Raw genomic sequence first — 9883 nt, 5'->3', positions numbered from 1 at the left:
AAGGCCTACAGTGGGAGTCCTGCCTACTCTCTCCGTCTCCTGGGGAGAGAAACCTCCACAGGACAAGCAGCCTGTGTGGGGGTGGGGGCTGCCTCCACGGACAGTGCAGGCGCAGGGCAATCTTGACTGTGAGCCCAGGGCCAGCACCCCAACCACCCCAACTGAGGCTTCCTCTCCATCTTCTGGGAGCTCCCCCGCCACGCTGCCTTAGAGGCCCAGCCCCTCGAGGAAGCCCTCAGTTTTCTTCTCTCTTGCCCTCCCAGTCTCCCCGAATGCATGTTCCATCAGCAAACTCTGCCCCAGGCCTTGCTATGGCCTCTGCTCTGGTGGAACTTCTGGATGAAGAGGGTAAGGCGCTATTTACCATACTGGGTGCTGTGATGGAGGAGATTAATGTGACAGCAGCTCCTGGAAGGGGACTCCTGACCCAACGTCGAGTGTGAAGAGCATAGAGAAGGCTTTCCAGAGTGAGGAGTGACCAGGAGGAGCCCGGGAGGAAGAGCATGGAGGGCAGACGGAGCAGCATCTGCAAGGCCCAGAGGTAAGAGAGTGCCTAGGGCAGGGCCCATGGGAGCATCCAGCCTGGAGGGAGCGGCCAGGGTCCTGGGAGCTGCGCGAGCTGTTAGGGTGCATCTTAGGAAGATTTCTGGGCAGGCTGTGGAGGATGGGTTGGAAGGTGCTCAGAACGGAGGTGGAGTGACCTCTTAGAAGGCTGCCACAGAGGCCCAGGTGAGAAGTGATGGTGGCCAGGCCCAGGCCAGTGGCAGCCAGGTGGAAAGAGGTGGCCAGACTGATAAGAGATTTAAAAGGCAGAAGCCAGAGGACTTGGTGACTGATGAGCACAAGGATGGGGGCCAGTGATCTGCTCAGGCTGGTTCTTGGGCTTCTGAAGAATGAATGAATGAATGAACAAACGAACTGGGAAACAGCACCAGATCTGAAAGCCCCAGGTTTCAGCTTGATCGTCGGGCTGGGGAGTTTGCTGCTGCACTTGCATTTGGTACACCTGCAGGGCATCCAAGTGGAGGTGCCCATGAGATGGCTGGACGCATGGAGGTGCCCTGGAGAAGGTGGAGAGAGAGAAAGCCGGCACAGCCTTCAAAGAGGCCAGAGAATGAGTGGCCAGAGCCCCTGAAGCCTCACAGGAGGAGGTCTCAGACAAGGCACAGCCAACAGTGCCAATGGCAAGAGATGAAGCAGGTGAGGCCCAAGAAGGGACATGTGTTCTAGGGACCCAGAGGCCTCTCCCTGTCCCCCAGCCTTTCCTTCTGTCTGTCTCCCAGCCCTTGCCCACCCCTCTACGCCCCCTCCCCTGGTCTTTCTCCTATAGTACTCTTCCTCTCGATCTCCTCCTCGTCTCTCAGACCAGAAGGCTCGACATCTTTCTAAGGGAAACTTCGTGCTACCCCCACCCCACTGCGGTCCTTGTTGCCCTCCCTGGCTTCTGAAATCACCCCCCATACCCCCAACAACCACCACATACACCTTTCACCAGAGACTCACCCAGCGCTTCCAGAAGCTGGGGCAAAGAGGAGCACAAACGACCACCTGTCTACCGAGCAGCTCACACTTCCTCCAATGGAGCCCCCACAAGGTACCAGCCTCCAGGGCAACTGCAGGCAATCCTGGCCCCCAGGGCCTTATGGCCTAAAAGGGAGAGAAGCCATGACCCCAGCAGGCCTATGCAGACAGAGTGAGAGAAGAGGCCCAGAGAAAAAGCTATGGACGTTTAGATCCAGTGGAAGGATCTGAGTGGGCTTCCTGGAGGTGACTCTGCGTAGGGCCTTGAAGGACTGGCAGGATTTAGTCATGTGGCAATGGAAGCAAAGGCAGTTGCAGGAGGAGGGAGTGTGGTGAGGAAAGGGGTGGAGGTGGGAACTGGGGCTGACACCAGGGCAGCCAGTGCTCACAGCGGCTGGTGGCTAAAGAGTGTGGCCAGAGGGGTCGGAGGCGGCAAGGTGGAGGGCCACATCACACAGGCTGGAATGCGGAAGGACTTTAGAGTTTATCCACTGCTGCCTCTAGACGTGGGGCTTTCAGATCTGGTGCTGTTTCCCAGTTCATTCTTCATTCATTCATTCATTCATTCATTCATTCATTCAGGAAATATTGCTTGCTTGGTGCTAGACAAGTGCCGAAGACGCTGTGAGAGGCAGAAGTCCCTGCTGTCACGGATCTTAAGTTCCACGAAGAGACACATAGAGTCGTGAACAAGTAAAGACTAAAAATTAAAATCACGATGGGAGCTGCCATCATGACTGGCCACTCTGAAGGCCGGGCTTGTGTCCTGTCTCCCCTCAGACTGAGGGCTCCCTGAGGGCAGAGCCTGTGCCTCCTCTATCAGACAAAGGTAGAACCAGCTTCTCCATCAGGCTGGAAGCACCCTGAGACTCAGGGAGAGGCATGGAGCATCTGGGAACAACAGCTGAGGTGTCCTAGAAACCTCCCGGGAACGGACCCAGGGATAGAAATTGGCAGGCAACCGGGGAAGGACCCCCTTCCCAGCCAGGCCAAATGTGGGAGGGCTTCCCTCTCCTCCTCCCCATCCAGCCTCCGACCCCATTAAACCTTTAAATTAACTTCAGCTCCACCCCAAGCTAGAGAGAGTGCCCCAAAATAAATCCTAAATTACATGCTGCTTGGGGGCAACCACAATTCTCCTTCCTCCCTCTCCAGCAAGCAGACTCACCTGACATCATGCGGGGGGGGCTCCCCCAAAATGGGCTATTTATACAGCTACTGCTCCCCTGTTCGCTCTCTGGCCCTGTTGTCCTGGAGTGAGGCCCAAGCAGGCTATACAGCTTTCCTGGGAGGGTAAAGGGAGTGGGAGAGGCTGTGAGCTTTGCCAGGGTCTTACTGGCCATGGGGGATATAATTTTTAGTCCAAACTAGGATACTTTGGGGTGCTCGTAGCAGTTACACCCAGGCAATGACATAGATCTGAACTGTCCTGGGCACACGGGGTATCTGGTCACCCAGCGATGGGGCTCAGACTCGAGCCTCTCAGCCACCCAGAGCATTGCCTTCTTGGGGATGAGAGAGATAGAGAAAGAAAGAGAGAGAAAGAGAGAGAAGAGAGAGAGATCTGCCTTCATCCCTGTTGCTGAGACAAGCAGTTCTGAATATGGGATCACTGGGGCTCCCATACCACCTGGCAAGGCAGAATGGCCTCTGGCTTCGAGGACTCCCAGACACAGAGAGGTCCTGCAGGAGGGTCTGGGCAAATAAGTGGGGAGCCGGATGTGGCTGTTTTGAGACCACAGGCTTGGGTCAGGGGCCTCCCTCTCCCTGGACAAAACCACCTTCCATTCTGGGAAGCTGGCCCCAGATACTGGAGCTGCTCCCCTCAGGGAAAAGAGAGAGGGGGAGGGAAACAGCAGGAGAGGAGAAAAGGGAGAAGAGAGTGGGAGATAGAGAAAGACAGGCACACACAAAGAAGCGGCAGAGTGAAGGACAGAGACAGAAACAGAGGTGGGCAATGACAGAGGGAGGGAGAGTGGGGAGGGGGTGCTTCCAGAGCCCCAGGATGGCAGCACCCCCTTCCTACCCACAGGTCCCGCTGTGGTAGCCCTGTGGGCTCCGTACTGCTCTCTCTGCTCTCCACCCCACCACAGTGAAGTGGGGTCAGGGCCTTTGCTGGCCGCCCAGGAGGACACCCTCCGCTCCTCCACTGCCTCCCTCCTCAAGACTAGCAGTGGGTGGCTGGGCCCAGATGTCTGCTCCCCGGCTGCTGGTGGGCCCAGGTGTCTGCAGAGTGTCCTCCTGCTCCCTGCCATCCCTTGCACGCCCGTCTATTTCAGGCAGCCTGGCCCCGGCTCAGTGCCCTCCCTGGAAGCCTGCTCCTCGGCCAGCAGACCTGGCTCCCCCAGGTGCAGCCTCTACCTGCCCGCTCCTCCCGTCCCCTTGAGGGGGCTTTGCTTCAGGGGGATGGAGCTAGGGCTCCTCCTCCCTGTGAGGTTGCCCTGGGGGTAGGAGCCTGGAGGGAGTCAGAGGCAGGGCTGAGGAACTCTGAGTCAGCCACAGGGAGGAGAGGGCAGAGGGGGCGGCAAGGAGGTGGACCGAGAAAGAGCCGGCCACAGAGATGTCCGGGGAATGGGGTAGGGCTGGGTGGCAGCATTGCAGTGTCTGGAGGGCCAGGTACACATCCAAGCGCACACCGTCGTGCGGCGATTTAGAGACGGGGCCCAACCTCTGTGGGCTTCAGCCTGGGATTGTGAACAGAGGGGACGCACAGCACAAGACCAGCTGACCAGATCCCAGCCACCGCTTGTTTGCACTCACAAGTAAATTGATGCCGACAACCTGGAGCGGAGGGCTGGTGGTGTGTGTGAGTGTGTGTGTGTGTGTGTGTGTGTGTGTGAGTGTGTGTTGGGAAAACAACAGAGGATTCAACCAGTGTCACCCAAGAGGGGCAAGGACCCCGCAGCACTGAGAGAGGGTCACAAAAGCCTTCCCCGCCTTACAGGAGGCAACATGCTGTCTTCCCAATCCAACTTGATTATCTCTCTGCTCAGCAGCCCCCATGATCCCCACCTCCCAAGAAAACACTGTTTATGGGGCCTGGGGCATCAGGCCTGTCATTTAGCTGGAGGAGGCAACCCAAGCCACAACTGGGAGCTGAGCCCTGTGTGGAGAAGCAATGCCCAGCCTGAGGCAGGCACCAGCCCAGACACTTAGTGCCCTGTTTACCCTGGCAAGGGTGGCTGGCACAGGTGGGCCTCTCCAGGGAGCAGCTGGTGGCCCTGCCAGCAGACCCCCCTGAAGGCCAGAGAGGAGGCAAGGACAGCAGCTTTCCAGGATGGGGAGGGAGGCACCTTGCCCGCTGCACACCCTGCACTGCAGTTTGCAGGGTGCTAGCCTCTGAAGCTCAGGGGTCTCCCAGCTGCCCTGCAAGGGAGACCATATGGCTCAGGGCCCAGCAGGAGAAACCACAGCTCCAGGATGCTGGACACTGGTCCCCAAGGCCCCCCAGGGGAGGCTAAAGGAAGCCCCAGGTCTTTGGGGTCCTAGTCTGATAGGCCCAGATGCCACTCAACTCCTCAGGTTTGTGGGACCCACCTTCTGCATCCAAAGGCACATGTAACTTGGCATAAACATCACCCTTTCCCCATCCCAGCCCATCACTACACAGTCGCTGTACCCACAGTCCTTCTCTATCACACAGATGATATAGAATATGCTCCTGCACCCTGCCACACCCAACATACACATCATCCAGCACCCAGCTCACAAACACAGCATACACACACCAGACACACAATGCTCACCCAACACAGCTCCTTCTCCACCCGTATAACCTCCACTCCAGCAGTGAGGTCACATTTGCTTGCACACGCGCACACACGCACACATACACACACACGCACACACGCACACGCACACACACACACACACACACACAGTCCTCTGAACCAATACACTCTCCTCCCAGTGCCACACTTGAAAGTGGGCCCAAGTAGGGGCCACCATTTTAGTCCTGGGCTTCTCCCTACCCCTCCCACTCTCCGTCCTCCCTGCCACTCTCGGTCCTCCTCCCACCTCCTCTGCCCGCCTTCCACTTTCTCCCTTTCTCTCTCTCCTAGCTGAGCCCCTGGCCCTGAGGTCTCTTTCCCAGCACACATGGCGGGACACTTGAGGGCCACACATATGGGTCGCTCCCAGCAGCTATTAAATACCACTTTGCCCGCCTCTGGGGTTTTGAGGGGCTGCAGGTTCCGGAGGACAGGAAGCAGCAGCTGGCAGCTGCTCAGGGCCTCACATCCCCCTGCTCGCCATCCCCCCATGTACCGCCCACCCCTTCTCATTCCGGCCTGAGTCATCCCCACATCTGGAACCTCTGCACATCTGGAAGAGCTGAAGCCTGTGCAAGCAGCTCCACGTAGACACCCCCTCCCCCCTGCTCCATCTCATCCCCATCCCTGCTAGCAGTTGGGGTCCAGCATGCCCCACCTGGAGCAGGACCTCGGTCACCTAGCAGCAGGCACTGCCGGGCCAGCCTTGGGGACCAGGATTGCCCACAGGCCTCTCCCCGGTAGCAATAACAGTGGCATCTTGGTGCCCACCGCAGTAAGCAGGCAGGGCAGTGCTAGCCTTGGAGGAGGCCAGGCCCAAGGCTGGGGGAGGCAGGAGAGCCAGGCAGGGAGGAGGCAGTGGTTTGGCCCAGCAGGCAGAGGGAGTTTACCCTGGCACCGGGCCCTGAAGCCAAACATCCTCCACGAACCTCGCAGACACATCAAAGCCCTCAGGGAAGGGGCCCTTCCGTAGAGGAAACCTACAGTCCTGGAGGCCTGACAACCTGACTCTGGGCACAGGACCACCCTGTCCCACTCGGCAACCCAGGCTCAGGTTGGGCACAGCTGCCTGGAGGGGACAGGCAGAAAAGGACATTTCTACCCAGGGGCCCTGCCCCCTCACCCCACTCGTTCAGTGCTGCCACAGAGTGGGGTTTTGTCCCCATGAAGGAGCAGAGTTGGCACCAGATTTAGCTTTAGCCCCTAGTACAGGGGTCCCTCCCAACCTGCCCCCCTCCCACCCTCCAGGCAGGGAAGGCTGATGGGGAGGGACTCACTTTGTCTGTGCGCCAGCCTTTCAGCCCTAGCCTGGAAGAGAAGTCGTGCTCAGTTGTGGGGGGAATCCAGCTTCCTCCCCCAGGCTCTGATGTCCTTCAGAAGACCCCTCCACATGGACAAGAAGGAAATGGAGAGGGCAGGGGGGTTAGGTGTTGGGAGAAAAACCAAGCTTCAAAAAGTAGAAGCTGAAGTGGAATCAGAAGGCGAGAACTGGGCTGCAAGCCACAGGGCCTCTCTCTGGGGGGACAGTTGGGGTGGGAGGAGGAAGAGGGGTTGTGAGGCGCTAACAAGGGAGAGAGGAGGTGCTAACAGGGCCACTGGGGTGAGGGGATCCTGAAGCCAGCCCCCTAAAGGCTGGCCCGCAGATAAGGAAGCCAGGCACTGGCGGTGGGGTAACGGGTGTGAGTGGGAGCTGCCAATCAACACAGGAGGCTGGGATGCTCTGCATACACACATGTGCACATAATGTACATACATGCACACATGCAGCTCCCACATGACCAAAGCCAGGTCTGTCCTCAGCTGGGAGCCAGATGATGTGGCTGCTTAGAGGAGCTATGATTTGAGGAAGAATGTGATCTCTGCCAGCCTGAATCCCTCACCCACTGCTCACACTCATTCTCTGCCTTTACAGCTTCAGGCTGGGCCTGCGCCCCACTCTAGTCTTAGCCCCAGGCTCCCCTTCCCATGGTTGTCCTGAATCCGTGGCTCCTTTGGATCTGAAAAGTTCTTCTAGGTCTAACTACAGCCCCAGTAACATTTGGGTCAGAAACAAAGGAACCCACAAACAGGGTGCAGTAGAACCCTCTTTTCAGGAGCCAACAAGAACAGAGCTAGAAAGTGAGGATCCCAGATTCCTTTCTTCCCTCTGGCTACAGGATCCGGTCACAGAGAGTAGACTGAAGGAGGGGGCCCCAGAGAAAGGAGGCCAGGCATGGGGGCTCTCAAGACCCTCACGCTAGTCTTAGCTCAGTCTCTCCTGCCCAAGCCTTCATGGCTCTGCTCCATCTGCCATCCCAGAAGCCAAAGCTCCTCAGCTCAACCTTCCCCTGACCCTCCCCACCCGACACCCATCCAGGCTCTTTGAGGTGTTTTCCTTTCCACCCCGGCCTGTGCCCCAGAAACCTACACTTTGGAAGGATAATGGCTCCCAAATGGCGTTTTTGTCTCTGCTAAGCCTCCAGGAAAGTGAGCATCAGTGAGTCCCTCCAACCTGCTCATTGGGATAATAAGTGCCCTGCACTGTTAATTCTCAGGTGGTTTGCCCTCCTTCCACCCTCCGGGCCCACAGGTTCATGGCTCAAACTTGCAGCTGACTCCAGAAGTGATCTCCCCCACCCCCATGCCCATCACCCCAAGAATGAGAAAGGGGCTGGTGGGCTTCAATTTCCAAAAAAATGTTGGAAAGGGGCCTGAGGTCCCCATCCCATGGCCAAGAAGTCCTATCCTTGGACTCTGCCCCCTCCAGGAAGGCAGACGGTAAGCCAAGCATTCCTTTCTACACTCCCTTAGGAGTCGCTCAATCCCTAGGGAGCCATCTTCCTCACTTGCTGAGGGGGGAGTCACAAATTTGAGCACACCCTTTGGAGGGGGTGCAGGAAGCAGAAGAGGTGGATTCCCCAAACCACACAGCCAGTGTGGTGGGGAGCCCAGTCAGTCTGGACTCCTCCCACCCCAACCATGAGTCCTTCACCAAGGACTTTGGAAATGAATTCCCTACCCGCTTAGATAAATCTGGCCCCTGACCCAGGAAGGCCCCTAACCAGCTTGGATTCAATGACAACAGAGCCAGTGTTTACTTGGAACAAAGCACCAGGGGGAAATGCATGCTGAATCAGAGCTGGCCAGCCCCCGCAGCCGGGTGGGAGCATTAGGACATGTCCACACGTCTTCAAGGGAAAACGGCCAAGGGCTGTCAGAGAGGCCCAGAGAAGAGGGCTGGGTGAGGGCGAGCAGGGAGCAGACAATCACTTGTTGAAGGAATATCCAAGTCCAGGTAGGCTTTCTGGAGGAGGTGGCATTTGGGCTGAGCTTTAAAGGATGGGGAAGAATGTGTTCGGTTTCTGGGAGGGATTTGGGGAAGAAACTAGGTGGAAAAAACTGCCTGGACAGAGGCAAGGAGAGAAGCAGAAAGAGTAAGAGGAGGGGCTGGAGAACGTGGTGGGGGGTGGGGGTCAGGTGGGGACTGGTTATGGGAGACTCTGAAGGTCTCTCTGAGATGGGACTTTACTCCGGTGGCAGTAGGGAGCCTCCGAAGATTAGGGAGCAAGAGAGCGATGTGCCCCAACGTGGCCTGTCCCTCCTTGGCAATGAGGAGACCAAGCTAGAGGCCTTGTTGAATATGGCTATGAGAGTCCTGACGAACCAGGCTGCACGGGGTGGGGGGCCGATGGCAGTGGGGATAAAGGGAGAGGACACCTGTGACAGGCACAGCCTCCAGTTTCCATGTGCTCTCAGCCATGTGGAGAGGCGGGCCTCCTCTGTGAAGTAGACCCAGGCAGTGCTCAGTGGGCCATGTGGGAGTAGAAAGGGGGAACAAACTGGGAGTGGAGGGAATCGCATCTCCTGTCCCAGACCACGTTCAGGAGTGGTCAGCACCTGGGCATCATCTGGGATCTGTCACCAGCCCCACCTTCCCAGGCCTCACTGGCCCTTAAGTGGGGCCCAGTGGACAGCAGAGGGGTTTAGTGAGCAAGGCGTCCTGGGGAAACTAGGGTTGGATGCTGCAGCCCATCCAGGGAGGTGACAGCAGCGAGACCCTGCACTCCTTGGCACCCCACTCTGCCTCCATGTGAAATGCAGAGAAGGAAGTATGGGCCCCTTGTCTCTGCCAGGAATGACAGCTAGCATTTATTTGCCATTACTGTATGCCAGACTCTGAGCGGCCTGTTTCATCCTCATCATGGCCTATATGATGAGGGAGGTACTGTTATCCAACTCCTCCCTCTCCTCCCTGTTGAGAGAGGCCCAGAGAATTTCCATTTCTCGTCTAAGGTCACACAGCACAACATATTCACTGGCACACTGACTAACACGACACAATACTGCCCCTACAGGCAGAGCCGGGCTAGAGCAGAGCATTCCGCGGGCTTTGAAAAGAAATCCCAGCCCGGCGCTATCAGCCATTACAGATATTAGCGTCCACCAAAGTATGGGGGTGGGGGGGACTGCCAAGTAAAACAGAATTCAGCCTGGCTCTTCCCCTTCACCCAGGCCTGGCCCCCTGGGCTGGGCTGAGCCAGGCTAGGCGAGGCCACCCACCCTGAGTGATCCTCCATCCAGAGCAGTGGAGCAGGGCTCCCCGGGCCCGAGGT

The sequence above is a fragment of the Hylobates moloch genome, unplaced genomic scaffold (assembly GCF_009828535.3).
Source record: "Hylobates moloch isolate HMO894 unplaced genomic scaffold, HMol_V3 SCAFFOLD_10, whole genome shotgun sequence".
Taxonomy (NCBI): Eukaryota; Metazoa; Chordata; class Mammalia; order Primates; family Hylobatidae; genus Hylobates; species Hylobates moloch.
Note: the sequence above shows the minus strand (reverse complement) of the source record.